The sequence below is a fragment of the Aegilops tauschii genome, chromosome 3, assembly GCF_002575655.3.
Source record: "Aegilops tauschii subsp. strangulata cultivar AL8/78 chromosome 3, Aet v6.0, whole genome shotgun sequence".
NCBI lineage: Eukaryota > Viridiplantae > Streptophyta > Magnoliopsida > Poales > Poaceae > Aegilops > Aegilops tauschii.
In genome coordinates this window covers 70,439,183-70,456,096 of record NC_053037.3, presented here as the reverse complement: position 1 = coordinate 70,456,096, position 16,914 = coordinate 70,439,183, and the positions used below count along the sequence as shown (strand labels likewise).

The following is a 16,914-nucleotide window of genomic DNA, read 5'->3' as shown; positions in this document are numbered from 1 at the left end:
TTCATAGAGAGATCCAATCATCAAAATCAATAAAAAGGCCATCATGGACCAAGATCCAAACAGATCAATCTTGTTAGGAGGTACTGCCCAAGGAAAAGAAAAGGTGACTTCCGGATCAGGGATAATAAATAAAATAGGAACCGGATAAAATCGTATATCGAAACGACTTCTGCCATCACCGGAGGGATCGGAACCACATTCGTAGGCCGACAATTTTTCTGGATAGGTCGAACTATTGGAAGCAAATGGAAAAGGAACACCGAGTGGAATCAAAGAAACTAGCGGACTGATCACTAAATAGATACAAATAGGTGCAAATTCCGACATCACCAAAGCCCACTTCGTTCTCTCGCTCTCCTCGCGGCGCTCCTTGCTCGCGGAGCGGCATACCGAAAAAAAGACGCTTAGATGTGGATTCGAACCACTGAAGGATTTCAAGGGCAATGCCCCTTGCTCTTCCCACTGAAACAAGAAAAAAAGGATTTGCAGTCCAGCAAGAAAACGGATGCGCTAACGCGCAACGGCTTTCGCGCTAGTTGCTCAATCCGTTGCTTGTTTTGCTCTAACCAGCTGAGCTACCAGAACCACTTGCCTAAAGTCTCTTTTCTTCATCTATGAGCATCCTACCTGCAGTGGAGGAGCTTGCTCAAGAACCGAGAGCCGGCCAGGGACTGGACGGCCCTCGTTCGGGAAGGTCTTCTTCGCTATAGACGCCACCAAGAACAAGAAAGGGGTGCTCCGCTCCTAGTCACTAAGCAGCTATTCTGTCCGACGGCGGACTCCATCAATCTGAGGTTCTTTCTCTCACGTAATTTCGCCCGCCCGTTCTACTTCCGTGCCGGAGGAAATGGGATTCGAACCCATGATACAATCTTCTTGTATGTCGATTTAGCAAACCAATGCCTTAAGCCACTCAGCCATACCTCCAAGTTGTTGATCGGAATTGGATGTGCCGGGTTGGTTGCCCGAAGATCCACTGCGTAAGCCGTAGCGCGCGTACTCTTCTTTACTGAGCGAGAAAGACTATATCCAGATCTATGGATCTCCCCAGCGTCCAAGCGAGACCCCATCCAAACCAAATCCGCCACTCGTTGGGCGAGGCCTTGCTTTCTATGAACACCTCACCACTGAATGAGAAACTTAGCCTCCGACCCGACCAAGAGAGAAGACAGGGTCAAGCCGACGCTGCCCTTCCTCACCTGCCTGAATGGAATGAATATCTCCTTCGTCTAGTCGAGAAGGGAAAAAGCCCGGTGGGGAACAGGACCGTGACTCTTCTAAACCATTACATGACGGAGAAGTCCATTCTCGTCATGATCGATCCACGTCCTACCATAGTGCCCGGAGAACCTGCTTCTAGAAGATTCTATAGTGATCCACTGGAATCGGCCTCGGGTGACGCCTCCCTAGTCGTCGAAAGATTTCATCCCTCGCTCGGTCGTTAAGGTGGGGTGAAAACTGCAATTAATGCTCTATCTCCGTCATAGAATATGCGATACTCACTTTCAATGGCCTCGCATCCCCAGAGCCTCAGACTGGCCTGCCCTTCCAATCGGGGTTATAACGGGTCCGGTATCAGCAACACCAGCCAATCGTGTTGGTACGGTGGGTTCCCCATACCCACTATTCGGAAAAAAAAGCTTGCCATAGCAGCTCAAACCTCCGATCGGGAAATGGGAGTTCTAACCGGTCCTAACCCCAATTCCAAACAAATTGATTGGACCGAGGTTCGTGCAGGGAGAGAATAGAAACTAATAACGATGGAGCAAGAAAACGGATGCGCTAACGCGCAACGGCTTTCGCGCTAGTTGCTCAATCCGTTGCTTGTTTGGTTCGAGGTTGAGCTCATCCGCCGCCCTACGTCTGTAGTCGTCCTAACTTCTATTCCCTTTTTTTTGCTCTAAGGTAAGGTCCTTCAAGAACAGCATTGCGGTCACAACGGGGCTCTGGGTGAATATTGTCCGCCCGTATGAGCCGAGCTGTGAATATTTATAGGTCGGGGTCTTTACTGAAAAACCATAATACTACACTACAACAATTTGAAGAAATCCGCAAGTGACTCTAATTTGAATTCACTAGTCGTGTTGAGTTTTTTTTTATTTCAATATAAAAAATCTGCCAATCCCGATATTCCCACATTTCATTCTGGTCCAGTGTCCATTCCTGAATGAAAGAAATGAGCTTTGCCCCTTCACTCACTTCTGAATGACTCCTTTAGCACTCTCTTTTTTATATCAAAAAATAGAAACAGTTTACCTTTACCATACCTTCCAAGCAAGAGTGTTTTATTGCAAGATTAAGTTATTACTGAACAAAGAGAAATTCTCATTATAAAGGATGAGAGAAATTCGGAAGCACTTTTTTCTTATTCTAGCAGACGGAATTGAATTGGTCTAATTTAGGACTTTCCAATCGATTTTTATCTTACCTAATTCTATCTACGCCCAGGGGGTAGGTACGTCGCAAGCTCTGGGCGGCTATCTTATTCCAAAGAATCTCGCTCCCTAAAAGGTTGCCGATACCATACCTCTATTGAACCCTACTGGATCCAATTGTTTAAGTGTTTAGTCGAGAGGAACCACATTGACACCATGCTTGTGCTAAGCCACAGCTCCATCAAACTAATCTGGATTTCTTCTTGTTTACGAATAATAGGGCATCTGCCTAACCCTATCAAACCTCTCTGCAACTACTTCTCTCTGTTCTCAGCAGCCCGAAGGATTTTTCTAGTCTCAAAGTCCTATTAGAACTCCCGCGCTTGCTCCTTTGGAGCCAAATGGATCCGAATTTCGGTAAGATAATACAAGAATCGTATTTGGTTGGGTTCTAACTCTGCTGTTCAGTCTGGCGCGGGTGTGATACCGGTGAAGAAGCGAGTAGTTGACAGTCAGGGAAGTAGATTCCTTTAAGGAGAGAGATTCATTGGTTTAGCCGTTAGGCGGAGCTTCTATACACGCCGGTAGCGGAACAGCCCAGGCAGCTTAACGTGCTCTTGGCACAAAGGTAATAGAATGGGAGTCTGACGACACCCGGTACTCGGGATCTCCTGCTTGAAGAAGCAAGGAATTTCAATTACTCAGCCGTTGAATAAAATAAACTAGATACCCATGTTTCCAATATTTACTTCTGTTTACTTGCAGGACCTGGCCTAAGCATAAAGTAGATTTGCTGCACAAGCTCAAGTGGAGGAGGAAGCAGGGGTGGCGAACAAAATGTTGGTATGGAAGATCTCTTGCTCCCCCCCTGAAGGGTTCTTAGATTACCAAGTAAGGGAGGGAGGTAGGTACCATGGTTTCCTTCTTTTATTGAATACCAGTAACGCGAGTAAACATTTAAGTGAGAAGTTAGGTAAGCGTTGCCAATGGCCAAAGCCTTTACTCTTTACTTCTTGACTATAGTAATAGTCAATAATGTCACTAGATTTCGGCATAAATACTAGCCAGGTACCATTTCCCAAACTTGATTTCCTTTTTATGCACCTGTTTATGCACCTGGGTCATTGTTCACGAACTAAGACGGCTTAGCCGCCTTTCTTTGGGCCGTATGAAGGAAGTACTTCAACGAATGGGTAGGTTGCCAACCCAACATTATAGGCGGGAAGTTCTCCTTTCTCCAAGTATGCTCATTAGACCGATAGGTGAGTAGCTAGTATAGTAGTAGCCAATACTCAAAATCGATAGTAGAAGGGTCGGTGGATGGCCCTTGCGAAAGTGGCCACGCCGCATCCCTTCAGTAGCCAATCCTTTTTCTCAACGATGCAGTTCGCTTGGAACATGGCACAAGGTGTGACGTTCCGAGCGGTGGAGGACAACCTGTTTGTTGTTCCAGTTTTCTGCCTTGGCGACTGGCAGAAGCTCATGGAAGAAGGGCCGTGGCTGTTCCGCAACCATGGCGTGTAAAGAAGCCTTACGACGGGATGGCTAACCCGCGATCTGTGGTTCTGAACCAGATTCACGTCTGGTCGCAGATTCATAAGATCCCGGAACTGTTCCGCCTGGAAAACCTGGTGCGGGATCTGGCTAATAAGAAGCAACAATAGAGAATCTCGCCTAGCTCGAGGCTGCGCCTCAGTGCCCTCTGTAAGTACTTTCTAGTAAAAAGAACTACCTTTCAAAGCACATACCATTATGGCTAGCTAAAACGAAAGAATGAGAGTACAAGGTATGGGTCTACGCTTCCAGCTTGCTCTAGAAAAACGGAAATTGGATCTCTCTCTGGTGGGAGCCTGGCAGCGGGGGAAACGGCACCTGCAGGGGTCCAGGTCTCCATGATGAACAACCACGACTTTGATCTTAACGAGCTGCCGCCTGAGCATGAGCAGCTCGTTCAGGAGCAGCCACTGTTGAAAATAGCGAGCCTCTAGAGGATGACGCTGATACATCATTTGATTTGTTTCGGGATGCAGAAGAACAGCCTGATGAGTACAATTACGATTATGATGACTATGTTGATGAATCCATGTGGGGAGATGAGGACTGGACAGAACAAGAACATGAGAAAGCGGAAGATTACGTGAGCATCTATGCTCACATCTTGTCCACCCCAGTAAGTGAACCTTTTGTATCCTTTTGCTTATATTTTGCTGTTCGTTCTGTAAATGACCTTGAGTTGTTTTTCACATTCTTTCTACAGGTAATTGCAGATATTGACAAAGATGGTGTACATGAAATGGTGATTGCACTTTGACTCAAAAGCACTATTCGATAAGACGCAGTAGAACTGTGCACCCGTTTTTGTTTGAGTTTGAGGCGACCTATACTAAACTATAATAGCAAGGAGAGACAGCAGCTGATACCAGATCATATTACAGTACAGCTAGTGCGTGCTAAAACCCTCCTTGTGTACTAGGCTTATGAATAAACTAAACTGTTGAGACGTCTCTAGTGTAGGTGACAGGGAAGCCATGCTCGTTAGAAGAGAAAACAGATGGTTTGAGCAAGCATGGGTTCAAGCTCTAGTGGATGGGTTTGATAGCTGAACGCAAGGATAATTCATCTACGTAGCTAGTTGGTTATGGTGGCGGAGAAGCCCCTCTTTAGCTAGATTGGGCTCCTTTACTACTTTATTTAACCCGGGGTTATGCCTAAAACCGGTATCTTATGCGTGTTCGACTAGTTCCATTTCTGATTCTCCTTCTTCGTTGGGGTCTACATACGAAAGAATGGAACACTCGACAGCTTCGATACTCAAATAACCAGCTCATTATGCTTAGGTTGGGTTAGGAAAACGAAGCTTTCCAAGGGACTAGTTCTTTCGTGCATCTGTTTCTCCATCCGTTCTCTTCACATAAGAAGCCAGCCGCCTACTCCTACTATTGGGTCGGTTGGTCGGTCAAGTGAACCACGCCCAGCAGGTGGGTATGCCGATAAGATTCCTTTGTTCGACGTACGTCCATATGAAGCGAGCGCTTCAAAACGAGGCTATTATGCTGAAACTAGGGCTCCCTCTGGACAGGTAGAGCGAGAGGGATAGCAAGGACTTGAAAAGGGAAGGAAGGGTCTTAGAACTACTGAAACAGTAGTAGAACTCTTCCAAAATCCAAATAGGAGAGTGAAAAACAAAAAGAAGACCATTGGGCTGGGGAAGACTCCCTCAATCACTCTGCTGGGCGATGCTTCTTACTCTACCTTTCAATTCCTTTGCCTTTCTTCTTCTGATCGATCCAATGGTTCGGACTAGGACGCGTAAACCCCGAAGGGAGATTGACCCTACCTAAGTATTTTCTTAGATAGAAGTGGTTGGTCAAGTGTGAGTCACGCCGGGGCGGGTAGACCCACTTTTAATAGCAACGCCCAGATCAATGGAAAATGGAAGTTTCTAGAATTGCTGCTCTATTCTGTTCAAGAAGTCTTTCTCCAGGGTTCGGTTCAGAAGGCGGGATGGAAGAGAGAGAATGGGCTCATCGTGCGACAAGGTCGATCGATCACTCAAACTGTTCGGTATCTCTACAATTGAGTGAGCTGTGTTGCGAAGGAAAATGATGAAATTGCTTACTTTTCACAGGCGTGAATTCTATCTTCGATTAGATAGTTTCCATGCTTTTGATAAAAAGATGGGTTGGTATCTGAATGAAAGTCGGTAAGCAATCAATCTAGTGCTGTCCTCGGCAGACCAGGAAATGTAATAAACTTTGGAGCCTCATCATTGGAAAGATTGACAACTTAACGGTCTGAAAAACTATTCAAAGAGTGACTTTTAAGCCCCACTGGTTCGCTTTATTTTCAACGGACATTTCCTCCCTCGTCAGCAGCTTCATTACCTGCTAAGTCTGGAAGGGTAGTAAAATCACTCACAACAATCAATCTTTTCTTATGATACTGATACGATGCAAACGGTGACACCCCCGGATAATGTGTCTGTGCATTTGTATCTAAAGAAAAGCTCATAGTGTTATGCCTTGTAGCTTATTCCACTCTCTATAGTAGTTCCCTTCGATTCAACGCAGTGAAGACAGTTTCAATCGGGTCGATGGACTCTTGGTTGTTTTTGTGATAAGTCGCTATTATCAAATAAATAGTCATTTCTTGCTCGATTCGAGAGGTGATTTCATTCCACAGTGACAATTCATGTTGAACGCGTCCTCCGGCATTTACGATTCTTCCTACAGAGGGCACTACTGGCAAAGAATAACCTTTCCACCCGGCGAGAAAAAGAGACAGAGGTTTGCACTTGGTCCTCTTGGTTAGGATGTAGAGGGGATCTATCAACAATCCCGTCATCTTCTTCCAGCTTTTTCCTCTGAATTTGATATACTTCAAAAACGAATCACTCTTTTCAGTATGAATGGCTCACTCTCCCATTCTTTCCGGCTAGGGCAGCAGCTAGACCCATATCTTTTGATGGCGAGCATCGATCGAGATCCTTCGGTGAAAGCTAGAACCAACTCTGCGAGGAAAGCGGAAGCAAACAGTTATGATGTGGTTGATAGTGTTTTTAGGGATAACCTAAGTCGGCGTTACCCGACATAGTCAACGGGGTACCTTCATTCTTTAACAATTCCGGACATAGGAACAATGAGCTGTCTCCACGGCTTCTCTTCCAAACCAATATCGCAATGGATCTATCTTCAGCTTATTCTCTCAATCAATGAATGCGGGTCATCGTGGAGAATCAGGGGAAGCGTAGACTATAAGTAGCCAATTTGCAATTCATTTCCTTGGCAATGACGAGTGATGGTATCTCGAAGCCATTCATCTTATCTCTGCAGCAGGAGATTCTTCACCGGACAAAAGATAAGGAAAAGACAAAGAAATCCCATGGGTAGTTTTTGGAAAAACCTATTCTGTAGGAGAGAGAGGCCTACCTATGAAAACTAGTATGTATCTTTTTCTTGGTTTAAGCAGTGCAGGAAATTGTCGGTCCTAAAAACAATGTGTCCCCATGATCATTTTACATCACGATATCTTTTTCTTCTGGTTATGCGTTTTCCTCTTCACTTTTATTTTTATTTATTTGAAGGAATCGTCCGGGCAGAAACGGGGAAGAATCTCTTCTGTCGTAGAGGCCTCGTCGAGTGCTTCCGCTATGCCAGGAGATGATGATCCACGAAAAAACAAAGTGGGACGTCAAGACGCCGATGGAAAAGATGGGTTTCGGTCGGAGCCATCCGCAAGCCGCACCCCGCCCAACCCAGAAGTACCCTCCATTTCGTTGTTGAAAAAGCAAATAAAGAATGTTCTGAGATCCTGTCGAAATCGTAAGCTGCCCGAAACCAAATTGGAAGAAATTTACAGGGATCTTAACCTGGAAAATGCGAGCTAGGAAAAACTGGTAAAAAAAAACAGGTCCTCGAGGGCATTTCAAGGCGACGCCTTTATTTTTTAAATAACATGAAGGATAAACCCCATATCGACTTAATTGTGAAAGTCCACGATTGGGATCGCGCACGAAATAGAAATTTACTTGTGTAGGTTTCTCATAGCAAATAGAGAAACCGAGGCCCCTACTTACCTACCGGGTAGGTGGGGGGGAAGAAGAGTGGGAACGAGGGCTTCTTTCACTTGTTTGTTTTCCTACAACGGTATCTCCGAACTCAACGGCTCCCACGATTCGGAGCGATAGCGAATTCATACGAGGACTACGAAGCGAATAATTGCATTCCTTCCAGGAGGTCGAGCGCACGCTTTCCTCGGTTTCGAATCAAGGGACAAAGATAGATCCTCGGTAACGGCAAAGGGGATAGCCTTGCTTTTGAACATTCATGTGCATATATTTTCATTAGATGTGCAATCGAAATCAGTAGGAGAGAAAATTTCATCCCTATATTTCCACTGAAATGGAATTAGCGATACCTTTGCTTTTAGTTTGAATTCTTGAATCCTGTTTCTAGTGGCGAGTAACTACTACGAAAGGTACGGAAGACGGGAAAGGCAAAGCACAGGAAAGAAGAATATATTCAATAATGTCATCCTTGTTTCAGTACCGGATTCAACTTGTCGAGGCTTCTGCTCGTAACGTCACTCACTGGATCAAATCAAAGGGCTCGGTTTCTGCTCCTCGGCAAAGGCAAAGTCAATTCAATAGGAATCCGAATCCTAAAAGGCAAGACCCAAACCACCGGTCGACCAATAGTTCTTCTTTCACTTCCATCTCTTGATACCTGTTTTCTTGCTTTTCTTACCACTGCTGTAGTGAACCGCATCTCTAAGCACTGGGAGTCGTGAACCGCGCACAAGGTCCTTCTTAAACTAGAAATAAGTGAAATAATTGTTCTGGGTCACCTTGGCTTTTGTGTTCAGTAGTTAGTAGCGGAAGTTGCCCGGCTTGGTATCTCTCTTCCCTGTAGAAAACCAATCACAAGTCCCTCCTTATTTTCACTCCAAAAAGCTGGAAAAAAGAGCAAATCTCAGATAGCCTAACTTGTTTTTTTGCCCTGGAAAAGGCAGCTACTATCCCTGCTGGATTTCCAGAAAACGGAATGTACCTAGGGAACCCTATTGATCAGATCAGAGACTGAACCTAGTGATCTTTCTCCTGCTGGCAAGCATCGATACCTGTCTCCTAATGAATTGATCTTCTCTTGGGCTCTGATTCACACAATCGGAAAGCCCTTGCGATGTGGGTCACCCTTTTCCTCTATACATCTGTTCCGCAAAGGGGGCTTGCTATTCTCTGCAATTGAAGGTTGGGCCTACATATCTCTTATTTGTGTGGATCAACCATCCAACCTTTCTTCTTTCTTTCCATAAAAGCGTAGGTAGAATGCGTATAGTAATGGTAGAGCTGATGTATGGCTAAGCAGGGCTGATGGAGCTCTTGGAAAGAAGTCAGTATCCAGCTTATCCCTAGTCTAGCACTCTACTGTGAAGTCAGAAACCCATTAACAAGCAAGGCTGTAGTGAACCTCTTCCTTAAGGGATTGTGGAATGCACACATCCCGGAATACAGTTGGGTGATCCATTAAGCTAAGCAAGAGCTATGAACAACCTAGTGACGCGGTGGCAAGCATCGATACGAGGAAGGTGATAGATCAGATACGATTTCCTTCATAGGATACTCTTTTTCCTTCGGATTGTGGAATGATAGGAAGGGCCTAATAGTAGTGATTTAGTGCGATGTGAGGTGCCCCGCGCGTGAGACTTTCTGAGGTTAAGAAAATAATAACAGGGCGGCTTTCTTAGACTCGGCTCTATAGCACTCTTTGAGTAAGTTCGTTAACGAGGTAGCAGTTCTACACGAATGAAAACAGACCTATCTTCTCTTTCTTGGGCGGGGCACCAAATTCATGTATCTTTACCAATTAACCAATTTCTTGACGCTGGGGTGGATCCTAAAGAGATACCACTTCCTCATGAATTTATCTTGAATCGGGACCTTTTGGCTCAACTTTATCCTAGTTTTGCCGAAGGAGCAACCCCTTTTTTCACTTTAAATTGGTCCAAATACGCAGAATTTCTGACTTTTCGCGGAGGACTAGATCCAGTAACCGGTGGTCTCTGGCTGACCGATATTGCGCACCATCATTTAGCTATTGCTATTCTTTTCCTAATCGCAGGTCATATGTATAGGACCAATTGGGGTATTGGCCATGGACTTAAAGATATTTTGGAGGCTCACAAGGGCCCATTTACAGGACAAGGCCATAAGGGTCTTTATGAAATCTTAACAACGTCATGGCATGCTCAATTATCTCTTAACCTAGCTATGCTAGGCTCTACAACCATTGTTGTAGCTCATCATATGTATTCTATGCCTCCCTATCCATACCTAGCTACTGACTATGGTACACAACTTTCCTTGTTCACACACCACATGTGGATTGGCGGATTTCTAATAGTCGGTGCTGCTGCACATGCAGCAATTTTTATGGTAAGAGACTATGATCCAACTACTCGATACAACGATCTATTAGATCGCGTCCTTAGACACCGCGATGCAATCATATCCCACCTTAACTGGGTATGTATATTTCTAGGTTTTCACAGTTTTGGCTTGTACATTCATAATGATACCATGAGTGCTTTAGGCCGTCCACAAGATATGTTTTCGGATACTGCCATACAATTACAACCTATCTTTGCTCAATGGGTACAAAATATCCATGCTACTGCGCCTGGCGTAACAGCTCCTGGTGCAACAACAAGTACTAGCTTAACGTGGGGAGGCGGCGAGTTAGTAGCAGTAGGTGGCAAAGTGGCTTTGTTACCTATTCCATTAGGAACCGCAGATTTTTGAGTCCATCACATTCATGCATTTACCATACATGTGACTGTATTAATACTTTTGAAAGGTGTTTTATTTGCTCGGAGTTCCCGTTTGATACCCGATAAAGCAAATCTAGGTTTTCGCTTTCCTTGCGATGGGCCTGGCCGAGGGGGAACATGTCAAGTATCCGCCTGGCATCGAACTCTATTTTCTGTATGTTAATGAAAGGTTTAGACTAAAGCGGGGTAGAGGAATTGGTCAACTCATCAGGCTCATGACCTGAAGACTGCAGGTTCGAATCCTGTCCCCGCCTAATCACGTCAGATACTTGTACGAGTCCTGATCTCCTGGGATCAGCAGACAGTCTTACTAGCGATGAGTAAACAAAGTCGCTAGGAAAGCTATAGATAGGTATCAAGGCACAACCGAACTGACAAGTAAGTTTCGAAGACTTCCACCTATTAATGTTCTTTTTATTTTTTTGCTGCTCGTCTCGCCGTAAGTTATTGACCAGTACCAAATGTGACAACCTTCAATTCAAGTTACGAAACCTGGAATTTGAAACAGAAGTTAGGGTGCTTGATGTACAAGGTAATGATCTTATTTTAGGCATTGACTGGTTGTCAAGTTTTGGTCAAATGACAGTTGACTGGAGTAAAGGAATGCTGAAACTCAACCATAAAGGCAATCAGGATCTTACAAGCAGGGGAACTACCTCGCATTGGAGCCAGCATAGTATCCGGTAAGCCTTCTCGAAAGAAAAGGCCCCTATGAATACTAGTCCACTTGTCATTCTTGGGTCCCTACTTCTCAAGAAAAGTCAACTATCGCTTTCCCTGCTTTCAGGAACTTCCAACTAGTCACTTCAATCGCTTTTGATCTCTTCCGTTTCGCTTTGCTTTCCAGTTTCCTTTTACGATCATCATCTCCTTCACTGAAACATGCTTCAAACCACTCACGTTTTGGAAAATCGAATGTACAATCTATCTTCTTATCCCGTAAGGAGCCAATGGAGTTCGAGGTCAGGTGTTACAGACTTCTAGAACAGAGCACTGAATACCAAGTCAAGGTGGATACAGCAGAGAATGCAGATATCTAAAGGCCGAAGCAAGTAGATATAGGTTAGGGTCCACTCGATATATAGCACAAGGTGCAGCAAAGGGAAGAGAATTGCCACTACTTCTTGGGTATTGCGATGGACCTTGTTTCAAGTTTTAAGAAGAAGAATACTAGATTGACTCTAGAAGAGAGAGAAGGATAGATAGTATAGATGATATATGCGGCTTGTATGTATCAATTGACGGGTTTATGTTAGAGGAGAAAAAAGTATCAAGAAGTTCTTCCACTGCTTCCAGTCGGATAAAAAGAAAGGAATAGGGATCCATACCTTGTTCTCATGACCTGAGGGCTTCTTGTTGTTGGTTGCATTCCACTAGCTTGCTTTCCGTCTTGCCTTTGCTACTTGAGAGAATGCCTTTGACCGAGCAGCTCTTCCACTCATTTTATTAGCAATCAAACCTCTTCCCTTCAACTCGTACCGAAGGCTATGTCCCAGTAAGCATTTCCTCTGTTTCCTTGTTTCCCACCTCTGACCTTCCGCTATGACATGACCAGTCCACTAATAAGTCAGGTATCTCTGAAAAGTAAGACCGTCCTCTTCCCTTCGTCAATAGAAGAACTCCAACCATGCTTTCTTGAAATAGCAGTTATTGTCTTCCTGGTCAGCTTTCGACGAGTGACTCTTGGTTGCGGGGCCAGGGGGGACCTACTATCTACTTAACCGCTAGGCAAAGAGGGAGGAGCCAGGAAGCGGGCGTTTAGTGAGGAAGAGACAAAAAAGCATTTCGTCGATAAAGATGAGTGCTTTCGATCGGCTTGTTGCACTAAAGCTGCGAGGTTCTTTGATCGAATCAGCTCTTTGCGTTTACTTTCATCCCATCCCACTCTCTTTCTTCTTTCGTTTTAAGAAAAAAAGAAGGAATTTTAAAATCCTTCTTATCCTTCTATACAATCCAATCATGCAGTCTAGCTCTACTTTACAACGATATATCTAGCTTTTAGTTTTGTTGAACTGCGCTTATCTTAGGAAATGAGGATAACTTAACGGAGCCCAAACTCATCTGAAATAGGTTTTCTAGCCTTTGGCTTAAATAAAAGATCCAGCTAACTTGTGAGATAGAGCTGTCTTCCTGGCTGGAACAGGATGGTACCTTATGACTTCAACTGGAAATGGCTTGCATGGATCCAAAAAAAACTCAAACCAACTATTCAACAATTAGTGGGACCTAGAATGAAACTACCATTGTCTTCCCATACTCATCTACATCAACCACCGGCTACAGAGGGAGCTAGCCTGGAAAGAAAAGGAAATGAATGGAGGGTATAAGTATTTCACTGGTAAAATCCCTTCATTAAAGACACACTCAAAAATAGTTTGTTTCAAAGAAAAGGAAATACCACTGAAGAAGATCTTACTTTTTTGGCATTAACTGAAAGCCCAGACACTCTGTTAAAATGAGTCATGATACTAGTAAGCTCTTGGATAGAATTCAGATCACCACCGCTGAAAAAAAAAGATCATCTGCAAAGCACAGATGGTTGAGTCTGAGCCTCAACCAGCCTTTGTGAAAAAACTAGATTGCAGCTGATTTTTATGCTTCAAAGCCCTATATTAGAGTTACGACCGTCCACCAATAGAATAGAGACAGCGAAAGAAAGGGACAATATATTGGAATCTAAAGCCAGGGAGCTTCTAAATAGCCGGGGAATTAGCCTGGATGATGATGAAGACATCTCCCGGGCAGCAGATCTTATTTTATATGGGAAAAGGCGCGATCAAGTCAACTATGCGATCCGGGCCTTAAACCGTGTAACCTCCAAAACCTGGAAGGACTTCCTGGATGAATTAAGAAAGTTGAGTGGGCCGTTTAGTTTATATAGATGAAATCGAATATATAAAAAGTTTGATCTATTCTGTTGAAATAGAATACCCTAAAAAAGTTTTCTAAACGTGGGCCACCATCTGTATTCCGACGAAATGCTATCACCCAGAAAACAGAGATTGAAAGGATAGTAGAGGAGCTGTTGCAAAATGCTGTAATCAGGCCCAGTACAAGCCCCAAAGCAGCTCTGGTGTTGAAGAAAGATGGAACCTGGAGAATGTGTTTCGACTATCGAAAACTAAATGCAGCAACTATGTTTTCCAAATACCCCATTCCTATCATAGAAGACCGGCACTTTTGGATGAGGTGTGAACTAAGATAGATTTGAGGGCTGGTTATCACCAAATAAGAATGAAAGGAAGAGGATATCTCCAAAACAGCCTGAAGGACCGGCTTTTTGAATTCAAGGTGATGCCCCGGCAACCTTTCAACAACTCATGAATAGTGTTTTTAAAGAGATATGTTGGAAAGGGGTATTGGTCTTTTTCGATGACATTCTAGTGTACAGTTCTACCATGGTGGAGCATCTCAAGTTGCTAGAGGAAGTGTTCCGGCAGAACAAACTTTTTGTGGGTGAGCCAAATTTCATAAAGGAAATACATTATTTATGAAATTGGGGTATCTACTGATACAAACAAGGTAGAGGGCATGACAGCTTGGCCAGAACCAGCCAATGTCAGAGAACTCCGAGGGTTGCAGGGGTTATTACAGGAGGTTTGTACCGGGGTATGGAGCTATCAGCAGGCCTTTAACTGAGTTGTTAAAGAAAGGTGTGGAGAAGAAGCCAGAAAAGCATTTCTCAAGCTCAAAAGTGCTAAGATATGGTGATGCGTTTGAACGTTGACTGGGAGAGCGGCTCGAAAGAGTTGGGACAGACTAGAAGCTTTGAAGTTTATGTTCTTTAAAAAGATAATAGCAATCTTGACTTACATCCGGTCAAGATCCCCGTGAAGGAATGCTGATTGAACATCGAGCTGATAAAGAGGGAGTACCATACCCAAGATACTCCATTAAATGAAAGGTATGCTTGTTTGGTTTCTTTGGTCTGAGAATACACACCACAAACTCTCGCAGTCGATGAGGAAACGTTAGTCAAACTACATTTCAGTAATCCGTCTGGCCTTAACCTCTACGCAAGGAGATCTTACGTATAGACCCATGATTAGGTAACTACTTCTTCTTTTATTCGGAGTATCCAATGGAAAGTGGGCCTCTATCTACAGGTCATGGATACCTGGGCGCTAGAAAGGTTACCGAACCAGGGTTAAGTGAGGCTGTTCAAACTTCACGGCCTTCACTATCGGATGTATATGAGTAAAATCAGACATCAGTATCACAACCTAGCGTTATCCAGATCTTTCGTTGATCCAGGCGATTTTGGGAAGGACTCAGCATTCTCCCACAAAAGGCCAGGCCTTGAGTTTCTAGCCGACTCATATAAGTCAGGGTGTCAATTTTTTTTAGGTGACGTATCTTTCTCTCTGATGTTCTCCGTGGTCTCAAAGGATGATCAGTCGGATAGCGACATTGGTAAATAAAAAGAAGAAGTTTACACGCCGGGTGCATACTTCAGTGCCACTAATTAGCGACTTTTTTTGCCCTTTACCTACACCATGTAGACCGGAGGATTACACAGAATCCCATTGGCGAGTTTCAGACAGCTAGGTTATTCAAGAAACTTGGAATACCAACTCCAATGCTTGGCTTGCTGAATCAGCATATGGATTACTTCATTGAATTTCTCGGCCCGAGCTCTTGTGATTGGTCCACTTGGCAGGTGGAGTGGATCCTTAGCAGGTTCATGTGTTCCTTGTTTACGTAGCTCTTCTGTTGGATCACGTAGCCCCTCCGTTGGATTACGTTGCTCTGCCCTTGGATTACTTGAGTCATTTCTGGGTTTACTTGGCTGCTCCGCAACATGTTGGTTACTTGATCCTTCGCTTTGTTTACTTGGGAGCCCAATACTTATTGGTTGGGAAAATTACCTTCCAAGGAAAATGATCCTCCCACTGGACCGAAAAACCCATATATTCCCATGGGAATAGGTGGTGCTGAACAAGCAGGCAGGCCCAACGTTGTTTATCTTTACTGCAATCCTGGTTAGGTAAAAGGAATTCCGCAGCAGCGGGTACGTGATTAGTTACAACCAACGGAAAGACTTATTGAAATAATAGGGAATTTCCTCATCCAGTCTACTCCTAGGACTACATCATATGCTCCCAACTCCATGGCCAACAAATCAAACTTCAATCGATATCCTTGCATCTCCCACTGTACACCAGAACACATCCCATACAATCGGCCTGAAGAGCATCAATGAGCAGGCCTACTAAATAGGCATAGAGATACATTAGCCGAGTTTGCTTACAACAACTGCTATCACTCTAGCATCGGAATGGCACCTTTCGAAGCACTCTACGGGAACCTTTGTCGTACCCCGATTTGTTGGGGTTGGCACGTACCGACCGACGGGGCCATAGAAGATGAAGGAGAGTGCCGAGAAGATTCCACTTATTCTAGATTAAAAGCAGTTCAGGACCAGGTACGCCGACCACGATATTTGGAGTTTGCAGTAGGTGATCATGCTTGACTTCGGCTTGAACCTACAAAGGGTGTGATGCGTTTTTGAGTGAAGGATTAGGTATAGCTGACCGATACATCGGACCTTTCTTGGCCCATATCCCCTAGCCCTTACTCCCTTGTTTCGGTGGTTGGTCTCTACCTTTTTCTGTCTCTTGGCTAGTTTGTCTTCCTCTTCTTTTTGAGGGTAACGTAGTAAAAATCCTTTATTTCAGGGGATTTCCCTTTTCTTTCCAAATGAATTTATGCTTAGTCTAAAATTGGTAAATACCAAATAATATATATATATATATATATATATATATTATTATTTGAAATATGTACCAGTTTCCTGAAACTAACAAATAGAGTTATAGCTTTGATTGACTTACTAGCTTACGGGAACGCTTCGAATCTCAACTTACCTTGAACGAGTGCTTCCCACATAGATTGCTGGAAAGAGGAGTGAGCCAGGGCAGAACTTGAAGCACGGGAGAAGGAAAAAGAAGTATACAAGGGGTGCGTAGTTGGTATATGTACGGTATAGACCTTTCTTTGTGAATAGCTAGTTCAGTTACAAGGGTGTATACAAAGGTCTGCTTATAGGTTGAAAAAGCCTGTAGAGATAGCCTAGATAGCCAAGAAGATATACGTATTTCATAGAGCTAGCTAATAAAGCTTTTGTTAACTTCAAATAGGCTATTGAATGCAACGGCAAATAAAGAAGAAGAAAGTGCCAGAGCTAAGAGCTAATATATTCCCAGTCTAT

The 16,914-nt window shown here is 44.0% G+C and overlaps 1 non-coding gene across 1 annotated transcript; it reads left to right on the top strand.

Moving 5' to 3' along the window:
* The first annotated feature begins 10,883 nt into the window (after nt 1-10,883).
* On the top strand, nt 10,884-10,957 carry TRNAM-CAU (transfer RNA methionine (anticodon CAU)). Its single transcript has one exon. It is a non-coding gene; the product is annotated as a tRNA-Met (tRNA).
* Nucleotides 10,958-16,914: the final 5,957 nt, after the last annotated feature.